Source organism: Heterocephalus glaber, unplaced genomic scaffold, assembly GCF_053883595.1.
Source record: "Heterocephalus glaber isolate CG9 unplaced genomic scaffold, H.glaber_assembly_v1.0 deba00001698, whole genome shotgun sequence".
Classification (NCBI taxonomy): Eukaryota; Metazoa; Chordata; class Mammalia; order Rodentia; family Bathyergidae; genus Heterocephalus; species Heterocephalus glaber.
In genome coordinates, this window is record NW_028258419.1 from 2,201,771 (window position 1) to 2,217,934 (window position 16,164).

General features: G+C 41.6%; 1 pseudogene; it reads right to left on the minus strand.

Annotated features, from left to right (window-relative positions):
* Positions 1-6,051: 6,051 nt before the first annotated feature.
* Positions 6,052-8,020, minus strand: LOC101720440 (heat shock cognate 71 kDa protein pseudogene; annotated as a pseudogene).
* Positions 8,021-16,164: the final 8,144 nt, after the last annotated feature.

Here is a 16,164-nt window from a genome sequence, read left to right on the forward strand (position 1 = left end):
GAGCCTCCAACTCAGATTGATGTACCCTGCAAAACTATCTTTCAAAATGGATGGAGAAATACGATACTTTCATGACAAAGAGCACCTTAGGAACTTTGTGACTACCAAACCAGCACTCCAAAGAATTTTACACAATATCCTAAGAACAGACATTGAGGATCACAACCCCAGGAAGCAAAGCAGAATGAACCCATCTGGCATGACAAGAAATTCAATGGAAAGGGGGAGAACCCAACAAAAAGAAAAAGTCATGGCAATGATAAGTCGATACGTTTCAGTTATAACCATCAACATTAATGGTCTCAATTCACCAATCAAAAGAAATAGACTGGCAGAATGGGTCAAGAAGCAAAATCCAACAATATGCTGCATACAAGAAACACACTTAATTCAAAAGGAAACTCATAGACTGAAAGTTAAAGGGTGGAAAACAATACTCCATGAGACAGGAACCCAAAAAAAAGCAGGAGTAGCTATCCTCTTGGCAGATCAAGTAGATTTCAAACCAACACTAATTAAGAGAGACAAAGAAGGACACTACATCCTTGTAAAGGGAAGAATCCAAGAGGAAGAGATGACAATCATAAATATCTATGCACCAAACACTAGTGCACCCAACTATATAAAACAAATACTAACAGACACGAAAAGTCATATATGCACTAACACAATTGTAGTGGGGGACCTCAACACCCCACTGTCACAAATAGATAGATCAGCTAGACTAAAAATAAGTAATGAAATACTAGAACTCAGTCGAACTCTTGAACAAATGAACTTAACAGATGTTTACAGAGTCTTCCACCCCACAAAATCAGAATACACATTCTTCTCAGCTGCACATGGGTCATTCTCCAAAATAGACCACATACTCACACATAGAACATGTTTAAGTAAGTGCAAAGGAATTGAAGTTATCCCCTGTATATTATCAGACCACAGAGCCATGAAATTGGAGATCCATAGCAAAAGAAACTCAAAAAATTTCATAAACACGTGGAAATTGAACAACATGCTTCTGAATAACCAATGGGTCACAGAGGAAATTAAAGAAGAAATCAGACAGTTCTTTCAATTAAATAACAATGACAATACAACATATCGGAATCTATGGGACACAATGAAAGCAGTCTTACAAGCGAAATTCATAGCAGTGAATATGCACATTAGGAAAACAGAACGAGCCCAATTTACCATCCTGATGCTGAACTTCAAGCTTCTAGAAAAAGAAGAGCAGGACAACCCCAAAGCTCATACAAGGGAGGAAATTATAAAGATCAGAGGGGAAATCAATGCAATGGAGACTAACAGAACAATACAAAAAATCAATGAAGCCAAGAGTTGGTTCTTCGAAAGAATCAACAAAATTGACAAACCTTTAGCCAACCTTGTCAGAAAAAGGAAAGAAAAGGCCCAAATCCATGCAATTAGGAATGAAAAGGGTGAAATGACAACAGACCCAACAGAAATCCAGAGGATCATCAATACCTATTTCCAGAACCTATACGCCAATAAGATGGACAACACAGAAGAAATGGACAGATTCCTAGATACATATGAATTACCAAAGTTGAATGAAGAAGACCTAAAAATTCTGAACAACTCAATATCAATCAATGAAATTGAAAATGTAATTAAAAACTTATCAACTAAGAAAAGTCCGGGCCCTGATGGCTTCACTGCTGAATTCTACAAGACATTTAGAGAGGAACTACTGCCACTACTGTTGAAACTCTTCAATGAAATTGAAAGGGAAGCAATACTCCCAAATTAATTCCTGGAAGCAAGCATCACCTTGATCCCCAAAGCAGAGAAAGACCCAACTGAAAAAGAGAACTATAGGCCAATCTCACTAATGAACATAGATGCAAAAATCCTTAATAAGATACTGGCAAACAGAATGCAGAAGATCATCAAGAAGATCATACACCCTGATCAACTGGGATTCATACCAGGGATGCAGGGATGGTTCAATATACAAAAATCAATTAATGTAATACACTATATCAATAGAGCCAAGGACAAAAACCATATCTCCATAGATGCAGAAAAAGCATTTGACAAAATCCAACATGCATTTATGATAAAAACCCTACAAAAAACTGGAATAGATGGTCTCTACCTCAAACTGATAGAAGCCATCTATGAAAAACCAACAGCCAATATCATACTAAATGGTCAAACACTGAAATCCTTCACACTCAAATCAGGAACAAGACAAGGATGTCCACTATCACCACTCTTGTTCAATAGAGTTCTGGAAACATTAGCCACGGCAATTAGACAAGAGAAAGAAATAAAAGGAATAAAGATAGGAAATGAAGAAGTCAAATTATCATTATTTGCAGATGACATGATACTCTATATAGAAGACCCCAAGAACTCCACCAAAAGTCTTCTAGACTTAATAACCAAATTCACTCAAGTAGCTGGTTACAAGGTCAACACACAAAAATCAATAGCTTTCTTCTACACCAATGACAGACTCACTGAGAGAGAAATAGGGAATTCCTTTCACAATAGCATCCAAAAAACTGAAATACCTAGGAATCATCCTAACGAAAGAAATCAAAGACCTCTTCTCTGAAAACTATGACACTCTGAAAAGAGAGATTGAAGATGATATCAGAAAATGGACAGACATGCCCTGCTCCTGGGTAGGAAGGATTAATATAGCGAAAATGGCCATTCTTCCAAAACTGCTATATAGATTTAATGCAATTCCAATTGAGATCCCAGCAGCATACTTCATAGACCTTGAGAAAACAATCCAAAAATTCATTTGGAACAAGAAGAGACCCAGAATAGCAAAAGCAATTCTAGGTAACAGAGACATGGCAGGGGGTATCACAATCCCCAACCTGCAACTCTACTACCAAGCTACTGTGATAAAAACAGCATGGTACTGGCAAAGAAACAGACCTGAGGACCAGTGGAACAGATTAGAAGATGCAGAAACAACGCCAGACACACTCAGCCATCTCATCTTCGATAAAGGAGCCAAACACCCTCACTGGAGGAAAGATAGCCTCTTTAATAAATGGTGCTGGAAAAATTGGGCTTCAACTTGCCAAAGATTAAAACTAGACCTATATCTCTCACCATGCACTAAACTAAAATCAAAATGGATTAAAGATCTAAATATTAAAATAGAAACTCTGAACCAGTTGAACAGAGGTTAGGTAGAACCCTTGAAGACATCGGTGTAGGAAAAGATTTTATGAACAAGACCTCAGTTGTCTGTGAACTAGCACAAACAATCAGCAAATGGGATCTCTTATTAAAAAGCTTCTGCACAGCAAGAGAAACCACCAGCAGTGTGAAGAGACAACACATAATGTGGGAAAAAATCTTCACCTGCTCTTCCTCAGACAAAGGTCTACTATCTTGAATCTATAAAGAACTTACAAAGATCAGACCTCCCAAATTTAAAGACTCAATCCAAAAATGGGCATCTGAAATGAACAGACATTTCTCAGACAAAGAAGTAGAAATAGCAAATAAATACATGAAAAAATGTTCAACATCACTCACTGGTCATTCAAGAGATGCAAATGAAAACAATGCTGAGATTCCACTTCACTCCAGAAAGAATGGCTGCTATCATGAAATCAACCAATAACCAATGCTGGCGGGGCTGTGGGGAAAGAGGAACCCTGCTCCACTGCTGGTGGGAGTGTAGACTGGTGCAACCACTGTGGAAATCAGTATGGAGATACCTCAAAGAACTAGGACTGGAAGTCCCATTTGACCTTGCTATTCCACTGCTGGGGATCTTCCCCAAAGAATTAAAAGAATCATACCACAGTGATATGTGTGCGCCCATGTTCATAGCAGCGCAGTTTGTAATAGCTAAAACTTGGAAACAGCCCAAATGCCCATCAACTGGAGACTGGATAAAGAAAATGTGGGGTTTTTTAATAAAATGGAGTAGTACTCAGCCATAAAAAATGAGAAATTAGAGACATATATAGCTAAGTGGATGCACATTGAGGCAATACTCTTAAGTGAAATAAATAGGACACACATGTGTAAATACCGAATAGTTTCTCTGGTGTGAGAAACTGAAAGTGTAAATAAGGACTAAATGTATAATAGGTCATGTGAAATAGGAAGAAAAGGGGCAAAGGGGAAGGAAGTGGGAGGGCTAGGGGAAAGGATAGAAGGGAATGGGATTAATATGAGAAAATGGAAAAATAGGAACAAAATCTTTGTAAATAGGGAGGACTGGAGGGATTGAAGGGAGGGCTGGGCAAGGGTGAAAAATAAGAACCAAGAGAGATTATGTAAAGGTGCAAATTTCCAAGGATGTCATTATATTGTATACCTAAAATGTACCAATGATTAGAATGAATAATTGATCATGTAAAATAGGAAGAAAAGGTCCAAAGGGGTAGGAGTAGTGGGAGGGGCAGGGGAAAGGAAAGAAGGGAAAGGAAAAAATGATGAGAAATGGAAAAAATGGAAATAAAGTCTTTGTAAATAGGGAAGGGTGGAGGGCGTGAAGGGAGGGCTAGGAATGGGGAGAAAATAAGAACCAAGGTGCATTATATAAAGGTACAATTCCCAATGAGAAATGTAATTGTGTTGTATACCTACAATGTACCAATAAAAGAATTTAATACAAAAAAAAAAAAAAAAAAGAGGATCCAGGCCAACCTAGCAATGGTGTCAGACCACAGACGTGAGCCCTGCTGGCTAGGTGCCAAGTGAGGACACAGAACTGTGCACAGTGCAGACTGGGTTTGGTTGGTCTTAACTCCTTTTACTTCTCCATCAACTCCTAACCTGTGGAAACCCTGCGGAAATATTCCTGTGTTGATAGCTGCAGAGTATCAGGCAGGACAGTTACCACCCAGTCACAATTGTCTCTGCTGGTGTCTCACCTTCTGTGTTTGCAGTGCATGTATAAATGCTTTCAATATCCACCTGTGAGACATACAATGTCATATGTGCGTGTTGGCTTTAATCTAGAGATAGTAATTTAGCATTTGAAGTCCCCTAACCAGGCATGTACTCTCCCAGGTGTATGGAACCTCTTGGCAAGTGGTTCGACTCTTGCTATCTCTCAATACGTCAGCTGTTGACAGACCCTGGCCACACCCCTCCTCCAGTGCAAGGCTTCTGCAGCTGTGGAGGGGTCCCCTCATGGGTCCACACCTCCTTCCTCTCCACCTCTCTGAGACCCTATGTTTACCTGCCCAAATTTCCAGCCCAGAGCATTCAGCCTCTGTCCTGGCTCAGTCCTTCCAAAGGCAGACTATACAGCTGGAGTAAGCACTGCTAGTCCCTGGGATGCCCAAGGGACACTTTTTACAAGGTGTGATTGAAATATACAGTGAATGTTTGTATTTTTAAAAATTATTACAGTAAAATATACACTCACCATGAACCCCTCCTCAAAATACTTCCACTCACTTTGAACACATATAAGCCCCTCATTCTGACCATTTTCTGAAGAAGTTCTAGAAGTCCTCTTTTGTGAGTGTCTTTACAAGTTGTAATAAAAAATATGGCAAAAACTGTTGCCCAGTGATGCCCAATGGAAAGACAGGCTCTTAAAAACATGATGCTATGTGCTCATCCACCTTATTCACCAGATATGGTATTGTGTGACTTCCAGCTCTTCCCTAGAGTGAAAAATGACCATGAAAGGGACACTGTTTTAATCTAGTCAGATCAAGACACAGCACCACTAAAGACGTTCAAGAAAGAGGACTTCCTGAACTGCTTCAGAAAGTGGCAAGAACAATGGGATAAGAATGTTTGAAGTGAGAGGAGAATTTTGAGGGAGATGAATGGCAGTGTATCATTTACTGTAAGAAATTGTGATAATTTAATTTTAAATACTTTCATTAAAGTCACTGCATTTCCACTTATAATACAGTGCTTATAAAGTGCAATGTTATCTTTTCCCTGTGCACGTGTTCCATGTTCAAGTATTGAGAACGCCCAGTACTTTACTGTAGCATTAAACTTTAACAACGGCCACAGAATTTGCTACAAATTTAGGTCCTTCAATGTTTTATTCTGTGGAACAATGCTAAATCTATCCTTAGGGTTGGCTTAATCAACTTCTTCAATGGTAGGCCCTGAGGAAGCACCACCAGAAGGAGGAGCTCCCCCGCCAGGGAAGCCCCCAGGCATTCCTCCAGGCACGCCACCTGCACTCTGGTACAGCTTGGTAATGATGGGATTGCAGACTTTCTCCAGCTCCTTCTGCAGATGTTCAAATTCTTCCTTCTCTGCAGTCCGATTCTTATCCAGCCAGTTGATGATTTCATTACACTTATCAAGAATCTTCTGTTTATCTTCATCATTGATCCTGCCCTGAAGTTTCTCATCTTCAACAGTTGCTTTCATATTGAAAGCATAGGACTCCAGTGAATTCTTGGAAGACACGTTATCCCTCTGCTTCTCATCTTCAGCTTTGTACTTCTCTGCTTCCTGGACCATACGCTCTATGTCCTCCTTGCTCAAATGGCCCTTGTCATTAGTGCTGGTAATCTTGTTCTCCTTCCCTGTACTCTTGTCAACAGCAGAGACATTGAGGATGCCATTGGCATCAGTATCAAAGGTGACCTCAATCTGAAGAACACCACGGGGTGCAGGAGGCATGCCTGTGAGTTCAAACTTGCCAAGCAGGTTTTTATCCTTAGTCATGGCAAGCTCACCTTCATATACCTGAATAAGCACACCAGGCTAGTTGTTAGAGTAGGTAGTGAAGGTCTGTGTCTGCTTGGTAGGAATAGTAGTATTGCATTTGATAAGGACTGTCATGACTCCACCAGGAGTTTCAATACCAAGGGAAAGAGGAGTGACATCCAAGAGCAGCAAATCTTGAACATTTTCAGACTTGTCTCCAGACAGAATGGCTGCCTGAACAGCTGCACCATAAGCAACAGCCTCATCAGGGTTGATGCTCTTATTCAATTCTTTTCCATTGAAGAAATCTTGTAGAAGCTTCTGGATCTTAGGGATATGGGTAGGACCACCCACCAGGACAATGTCATGGATTTGTGACTTGTCCAGTTTGGCGTCTCAAAAAGCCTTCTCTACAGGGTCCAGAGTGCCATGGAACAGGTCAGCATTCAACTCTTCCAATCGAGCACGAGTAATGGAGGTATAGAAGTCGATTCCTTCATAGAGGGAATCAATCTCTACTGGCTTGGGTGCTGGAAGAAAGGGTTCTCTTAGCTTGTTCACAGGCAGTACAGAGACAGCAGACAGCTCTCCTGTTCTCACTGATGTCTTTTTTATGCTTGTGCTTGAACTCAGCGATAAAATGGTTGACCATTTGGTTGTAAAAGTCTTCACCACCTAAGTGGGTGTCTCCAGCTGTAGATTTCACCTCGCAGATTCCATCTTCAATAGTGAGGACTGGCACATCAAAAGTGCCACCTCCTAAATAAAAAATCAGCACATTTCTTTCAGTTTCAACCTTTTTATCTAAGCCATAAGCAATAGCAGCAGCTGTTGGCTCATTGATAATTCTAAGTACATTAAGACCAGCAATAGTTTCAGCATCTTTGGTTGCTTGACACTGACAGTCATTAAAGTAAGCTGGCACAGTGACCACAGCCTTGGTAACAGTCTTCCCAAGATAAGCTTCAGCAAGTTCCTTCATTTTTGTCAGCACCGTAGAAGATACTTCTACTGGATAGAAGCTCTTTGTCTCTCCTTAGTATTCAACCTGAACCTTGGGTCTGCCTGCATCATTCACCACCATGAAGGGCCGATGCTGCATATCAGACTGGACTACAGCATCATCAAATCTACATCCAATCAGATGCTTGGCATCAAAAACTGTGTTGGTCGGGTTCATTGCAACTTGATTTTTTGCAGCATCTCCGATCAGTCATTCGGTGTCAGTGACAGCGACATAACTTGGGGTGGTTCGGTTTCCCTGATCATTGGTGATCATCTCCACCTTCCCATGCTGGGAGACACCCACACAGGAGTAGGTGGTGCCAAGATCAATGCCAACTGCAGGTCCCTTTGACATGGTTGCTTGAGTGTAGACCTTGTTCTACTGGCGAAGAAATCACACAAAACCCTCCAAAGCTGCTGGTGTGTTCAATGAGATGAAATTACATAATTGAAATGTTCACCATATTTTTCAATCACCCCCTTATGGAGAGATGTGGATGGAGCTGAGATTATGGCATAGGCTCCCCGTGCATGTGCACCCACAGCCTGTGAAGAATGGGATGGGACAGAAATTTCTAGAGCAACAGAAACAGAAGGGATGGGCAGCTGTCTGTCTCCACTCTTCCGTGCAGGGTCCCAAAGAGTCCGAGCGTTCTCCACTTGAGTCTGCCCTTCTGGATCATTACAAAATTACAGGACGCGGGGATGCAGCTCAGTAGTAGGGCAAGTGCTTAGCATGGACAAGGCCCTAGGTTCAACCTCCAGCACCAAAAACCAAAACAAAACAAAAGAAAAGGTCTGTCAAGGTAGGGAGTACAGGCAGAACATCCTTTATCTCAGCTTGTGGTAAGTATTCAGACATACATTATGTTGGCTTCCATTTGTGATCTTGCCCCAGGCCCAGAGGGGTTCCAGGCTTCCTCAGGAAGGGTGGTATTGTGAGCCTATGCTGATTTCTGTGGTAGAAATATGCCTATCAATGTGATGTCACTGGATGTGGATTTGGCACGGTTGCCTGTCCTGAGCCTGGATGGGCAGACCACAGCCGTGCTAACTGAACAGGTCTCACAACGGACTGATCTGCACCCCACCATCTTGTGTGCCTCTCTTCTCATCTGACTCTTTTTTCCTCCTCTCCTCTTTGCCCCACCTAGGAGCAACAGAACTTCTCCTGCTTGGTGTACAATAATTTACATTCTTAATATTTTTTGTTTCAACTTCTCAAATACTGGATACCTGGTGCAAACTTAAGCTATGATATCAGGATCGAGCCCTGGCCTGGGAATGAGGGTGGAGTCCTTCATGGCTAAGGGACCCATAATCCCACATGGATGAGCAGCTTCCCAACTGATACAAAGGACCTGATTCGAGGAGGAGGTGACAACACAGCCTAGTTGGGGAGAGATCCTGGAGATGTTTTCTGGACAGTGTGGAGGGGCCCTTTCATCCCACTTCCTGTGTGCTATGAGTAGAGCTGCGAGTTCACAAGGCCCAGTCAGCCTGCTACACCCTAGTCAGATCAGGAATGTCACTGGATGCCAAGAGGGTTGATGACAGCAGGGCCCACTGTGACTGGTTACAGCCCCATATGGACACAGAAGTACACAGACTGTCCCTCCAGATGCCCCTTGACTGGGGAAGGGGGAAGGAGGAAATGCCAAAAAAGATTGGACTACCCAAAAGCAGTCTCTAGACTTTTCCAATGGATAGAGATATGAAAGTTTTTTGGTTTTGTTTTTTGGAGGCTGGGGGTGGAGACTGAACCCAGAGCCTTGGGCATGCTGAGCATGTACTCTACCTCTGAGTTACAATAATAACTTGGTTCACAAACACTTCTATTTACAAACAATTTGGTTTGCAAGCAAGAGTGTTTGGCAAAAATCGAAAACTGCATTGGGTGACAAACACAACCACAGCCGTCTTCCCCAAACAAACACAAATGTAGCAATCTTCCCCTAAATCATAAAGCAAATTAAGTTTGTAAACCGAGGCACCACTGTATATGCCTAGTCCTAATATTTTTCTAAAATTAAGTTCATTTTGACACTTTAAATCCAAAGATTTCTTCTTAACTCCCTTTATGTCATGCTAATATTTGTTTTCTCTTACTGACATCTTGTTCCTAAAAACATTAGTATACTTACTTATTTTTTTTATTTTATAATGTTCATAAAATAATTTCAAAGCTCTATTATTACTATTAACACTGAGAGACATACAAGATTTCTTCATAGTTCTTTTTATTCTTAGAATATATTTCACTAAATATAATCAATATATATATAATAAATATAATCAATACTATATATTTTTTCTAGACATTCTTTTTTTCAGCATACTATATTAAACACTGCTGAAAATAACTTTTTTTCTGTGTGATTGTTCTCCATTTAATATACAATTATAGTTTATATGCTTCTGTTTGTACTTTTACAGTTTGCTTTTTGTTTTTATTTAATTGTATTTTTAGAATATGTAAAGCATTTGCACAGTTCACAAGTCACAAGAATTTTAAAAAGATGCACTTAGAGAAGTAGCTCTCTGGTTCCTCTTCCCTCCTTCCTAGTCCCCCACACTACACCTACCTCATAGGTAACTTTTTCATTCAATTCTGGCTCATCCTTTTTATATATTTTTTAACAAATATTTAAGTGTGTCCACGTTACCTCATTTCCCCAAAGCTCTGCTAGAAAGCGTCCTGCGGGGGGCCCTGCTGGCCTGGCATAAAGCCTTCACTGAGGCTCAATGAGTCGGGTCAGATCTGCAGGTATGGACAGAATGTGTCCCTCCAAAATGGCACGTGGACCTCTTAACCCCTGGGGAGGATGGCATTGGGAGTTGGGGCCTTTGGGAGGCTCTGAGGTCACGAAAATTGGGCTTTAGGATGGAATCAATGCTCTGAAAAAGGACCCAGAGAGCCGTTGCTTCTTTCTGACCCCCGAGGGTGACAATGAGGAGTCAGCAGCCCATGACCAAGTAGAAAGCCCTTGCCAGAACCCACTTGCTGGAGCCTGATCTCTGCTCTAGGAGCCAGAACTGTAAGAGGCCTATTTCCAGCTCTCAGAGAGCAGCCAGTCACTGACTCTTTGTTAGAGCAGCAGGTAGATATAGACACAGATAGATAGGTGGTGTGATCAAAACACACAGTGAATGTTTAAATTTAAAAAATTATTATAATAAAAGACACATTGCCATTAACCACCCTCAAAATATTCCTCCTCTCTCCGAACACACTTATCCCATCATTCTTGCCACTTTCTGAAGCAGTTCTGGAAGTTCAATTTTGTGAGTCTTTACAAAGTATGATAAAAAATAAGGAGAATGCTGTTGCCAAGTGCCATCCAGTGGGAAGTCAGGCTCATAAAAACATTACAGAGTATCTTCATTCACTGGATCTGGCACTCTATGATTTCTGACTCTTCTCCAAATTCAAAATGACCATGGAAAGTAAATATTTTGATTGATTTCAGAATATTAAGGCAGCCATGACAGCAACTAAAAGACACTCATGAAAAAAGACTTCCAGAAATTCTTCAGAAAATATGGGATAAGTATGTTAAAAGCAAGACAGAGCACTTTGAGGGCAGTTCATGGTAATATGTCTTTCATTGTGATAGATTTTTAAAACTTAAACATTCACCATAATTTTTTTTTTTTTTTTGGTACCGGGAATTGAACTCGGGTCCTTGCGCTTGCGCAGCAGGCGGCAAAACCACTGAGCTAAATCCCTGGCCCTCACCATAATGTTTTATCGTACCTCATAGATATTTAGATACTGGGGTAAAACTTTAGAGATTTTTTTTGTAATGAAACAGCAAAAGGATTTATGAAGAACTTCTGAGTGTATACATCTTCATGTTATTGTACATAACTCAAGGTCCTGCCCTCAATCTTGGAGGTACGAAGTAGGGGCTACAGTGGGTTAGGTATCCAGGCTGGCCTTACAGGAATGACTTCACTTGTGCAATGTAAAAACATTTCCGTATTTAGACAGCTATAGATATATGAGTGGAGTAAAATGGAATATATACACATATTTTAAAAATTTATGGGATGTGAAAGAAATTTTGAACTTTGGAAATAAAACAGGAGGTTTTGAATCATTTTCCCAGTGCTCCCAGAGGACGTTTCCATTCTCTGTCTGTGGAAAAATGGCTGAAGTGCTGGATCAGAGCACAGGCCGGGCCTGTGCCCAGGACGAAGTGGTGGGGACTCTTCTAGAAAAATCACTGCTGTTGTGTGAGCCAGTCCAGTGCTGCCACTGCTCCTCCGGCCACCCCTACTTTTGAGGGGAGCATTTTTTTCAAGCTATTCTGGGCCTGTGTCAAATATACTGGGTGATTTCCTTGTTCGTAGTCCTTATTACTGCTTGCACGTTATTCGTGGTCTTCCTTAATGCAGTTGCCCCTGTGTGACCTGAATACCTCTTAACCAGTTTCTACAAATTTGCTTTCTTCAGTAACCGGCAGGCAGAGCAGGCAGACTGCTGTCCTCGTTGTCATGACATGGCACCTTGGTCTGATGCTGGCTGGGCCTAGCCCAGCCTCCCCTGACTCCCATGCCCCTGGGAAACCCCACAGATTCGGATGCAAGATGAGCACAAGTCCCCCGAGGGCCTTCATGGAGGCCTTTGCCTGTGGGCTGGGCTCTGGACTGGGCTCCAAGATAAATACATTTTTCCCTCACTTTGGATGCTTTAACCATTGCCCAGTTACCCAGCCATCAGACTAAGTATGCATTTTGACTGGTGTTAAAAGGTAAACTGAGGCTCAATAAGATTGTAAAAGGTTCATTTGAACAAACAGCAATTTGTGAACTAGGGGTCGCCAGACTGAAGATGGTTTGGGGCTCCACTGTGGGAATGCAAGGGGATGGCTCTTGTGGGAGGAACAGGGAGGAGAGGAGAGAAGGTTTGATTTGGTAGAGTTATAGAGGTCTTATTTGGTCTGTCCTGCTAGAAATTACCAGTTATGTAAGGTAGTTGTGGCTTCTAATTGGTGGTGTTTAACTTTTGTTTCACTTCAGTAGGGGTTTTTATGAGAAACAGCCTAAGTTCGGTTTCACTTATGTTTGAAAGAAAGCGAGGCAAAGTTCAGCTTAGCTGGCTTTGTCTACTCAAGGATCCATGGTCTCACTCTCTGTTTTAATTTACTTTAACACCAGTAGTAGAGGTGGGTAACCAAAAATTATTTTTGTAAGATAATTAAATATTCCTCCAAAGCATCAGATTTGTCATCATAGGAAAAATCAGAGCTTTGTTTGACCGTTTGATGATATGGTATAGTTCTTGCTTTCAGTTACACAGTGGGGAGAAAAAAAGTCATAGAATGATTGCTTTGGTGTTCAAGGTCTCTGCGGTCTTAATGGGGCACTGGCAGGGGTGCCACTGTGCCACCTTCCTGCATCCTCCTGTGCCGGCCACCACTCAGTGGTCCCTGGTGCGACCTCCCTGTGTGCTCTGGGACTGTCTCTAGCCAGCCGCATTCTGCCCATCTACATTTCCCTGCATTGTGAGTCTGTGCTGGAACAGATCCATGCTATTTCCTTTGACACAGCCAAGGTTATCTGCTTCTAAGTATGAGAGCCAAGCTCACAGTGAGTTCATGAGTTCACCATCTTTTGTTCCTAACCGGGGAAAAAGGAGTAAGGGCAGTGGGACAGAGCTCCAGCCTGGGTGGGGGAACACACTTTATTGTCACTCACCTTAAAAGAAAATACAGCATTTCTTTCCATTAGGGATGTAGGCGAGAAACTTTGGTGGTTCCAACAGAACCTGTGGCTTTTTATACCAATAGAAATTGCAGATATTTTCATACCTAGTTAAGTGATTAGAAACACCTAGCCTTCTTGGCCACAGGGCTAGGAGGCAGCAGAACCTCCACCCCAAGGTCTACTTAATCCAGAGATGCACAAGGTATGATGGAAACATGTGGTGAATATTTTTTAAAAAAATTTTACATGTTTATTACAGTAAAAGACACATTATCATTCATGTCCCCTCAAAATCCAAAATCCTCCCCTCCCCCCCGCCTTTTTTTTTGAGACAGGGTCTCACTATGCAGTTCAGGGTGGCCTTGAACTCACTGTGTAGCCCAGGCTGGCTTAGAACTTGTGGCGATCATCCTGCCTCAGCCTCCCAAGGGAGTGCTAGGATCATAAGCATGTGCCACTGTGCCCAGCTTTCCCCTTGTTTCGACACACTTCTCCCAACATTCTTGTCGCTTTCTGAAGCAGTTCGGGAAGTCTTCTTTCCTGAGTGTCTTTAATTGCCCTGTCATGGTTATCTTGATGTCCTGAATTGATTGAAAATGTTTCCTTTTCATGGTCACTTTGACTTTGGGGAAGAGACAGAAGTTGAACTGTGCCAGATTCAGTGAATAAGGTGGATGAGGACCAGCATCACGTTTTTATGAGCCTGCCTTTCTGTTGGATGGCACTTGGCAGCAGCATTCATCATATTGTTGATCCCGCCTTATTAAAAACACTCAGGAAGGAAGACTCCAGAGCTGCTTCAGAAAATGGCAAGAACGATGGGATAGATGTGCTCAAAGTGGAGTGATGGAAATTAATTGCATTAATAAATTTTTTACTGTAATAAATTTTATTTAAACAGTCTCAGTATATTTTGATCATCCCTTTTACATTCTTTCTCTGCTATCCCATTTCTATAAAATTTCATTCATTACTTTGAAAACAGAAAACTGGGTACATTCGGAAATAATTAAAACTCATCTTAAGGGTAATGGGATCAAAGTTAAACCATGAGTTTACAATTATTTTCTCTTTAATGTAAGTTGTATTGAAGATACTGATCTACTGACTTTTAGACAAAACACTTACGTTGGCACTGAACTTCATAAGCCTTGGATAATTCTAGTTCCTTGAGAGAGGTCTATGTTTGCCTTGTGAAATGGGGTGTGGAAACTGTCTTTTCTTTTACAATTGTACATCTTTGTGAAACAGGATTGTTAATCTTTGTAATGATCAAATCAGAAATTTAAAAATCAAATTAGAAAGCTGGCCATGGTGGCACATACCTGTAATCTCAGCATTCAGGAGGCTGAGGCCTCAGGATCTTCATAAGTTTGAGGCCAGCCTAAGCAACATAGTGAGTTCAAGGCCAACCTGGGCCTACATGGCAAGATCCTGTCTCAGAAAAACAAAAAAATCAAATTGACTGAATGTCTGTTATGATGTGCACATGTCCTTGTTGTCTTCTAATGTAATCTTTGGTAGTATTCAGGCACAGCAAGGCCCACAGAGCAGATGGTTGCCAGGGATGAGATAGTTGGTTCCACTCAGGGTCCCAAGAGAAGGGGACTCAGCATGGGAGAAACCAGAGGAGGCAGGTGAGTAGGTTCAGGATTGGCTCCTTGAGCTAATTTCGCAGGCTCTGAGGTGAAGGGCAGATTCATGGCCGCCCAAGTGTGAGAACAAACAAAGGAGGTGCTTGGGATCTGCCCTCCGGATTAGCTGGTTTGCATCTGAAAGTCACCTCCTGAGTGAGTCTTTTTATGTCCAGATATAGCAGTCCAGGGAGAGGCATCTCTCTAAGGTCACCAGGCCCCAGCTACCAAACCATGAGATCCGGAAACTAGGAAACGTGGTTATTACACTTGTCAACATTCTTCCTGCTTTTCAATGTTCTTATGCAAGTTATGGAACAATTTGCATGACTTTCAGGCCAATATATCTTAAAATATACATTACATGCCTGTAATCCCAGCACCCATGAGTGTGAAGCAGGAAGATTGCAGCAAGTTTGAGGGCACCATGGGCTAGACAGTGAGTTCAAGTTCAGTCTGAACTACAAAGTGAAACCCTGTCTTAAAAACAACAAATATATATATGTATATATTTATTTATATCTATAAATATATATCTGTGTGAATATATATATATATTTGAACTTTAACTTGCGTATATTTTAAACATACTTTCTCATTACTAAATAGCACAAATGCACCAAAAATTTTTTTTAATATGTTGATGGATTAGATTTTTTACTGCTGCACAACAAATTACCCCAAAACTCATGATTGAAAATAGCAAACATTTGTTATTAGAACCGGAGTGCAGCTCACCCAGGTGGCTCAGGATCTGGTTCTCTCAGCCAGTCCTCAGTCCCCTTTGGCTGCATAGGGACAGATCTCTTCCGTGGACATGCCACAGTTGCTGCCATGAGGACCTCAGAGCTGCCTCACTCCAGGTGGACACCCAAGGGAGAGCAAAGGAGAGCAAACAAAAGCACCCAAGAAGTGTCTTGCTTGTTGTGCCCTAAGCTTGGAGGTACCACCCCCTCGTTTCTGCTGTCTTCTGTCCCTGGTAAGGGATTGCACTAGGGCATGAGCACCACCTTCGAAATAGCCTGTCTCACTGGGTAATGGTGCCGTGGCAGAACTGCTGGCTTTGTGGCTCTGTGTTTTGTTTTTGTTTTCCTTTTCTTTTTTTATTTAAAAACATCACAGTGTTCTGAAGGAGTCCAAAGACTACTAGCTACGTGCAGCACAAACA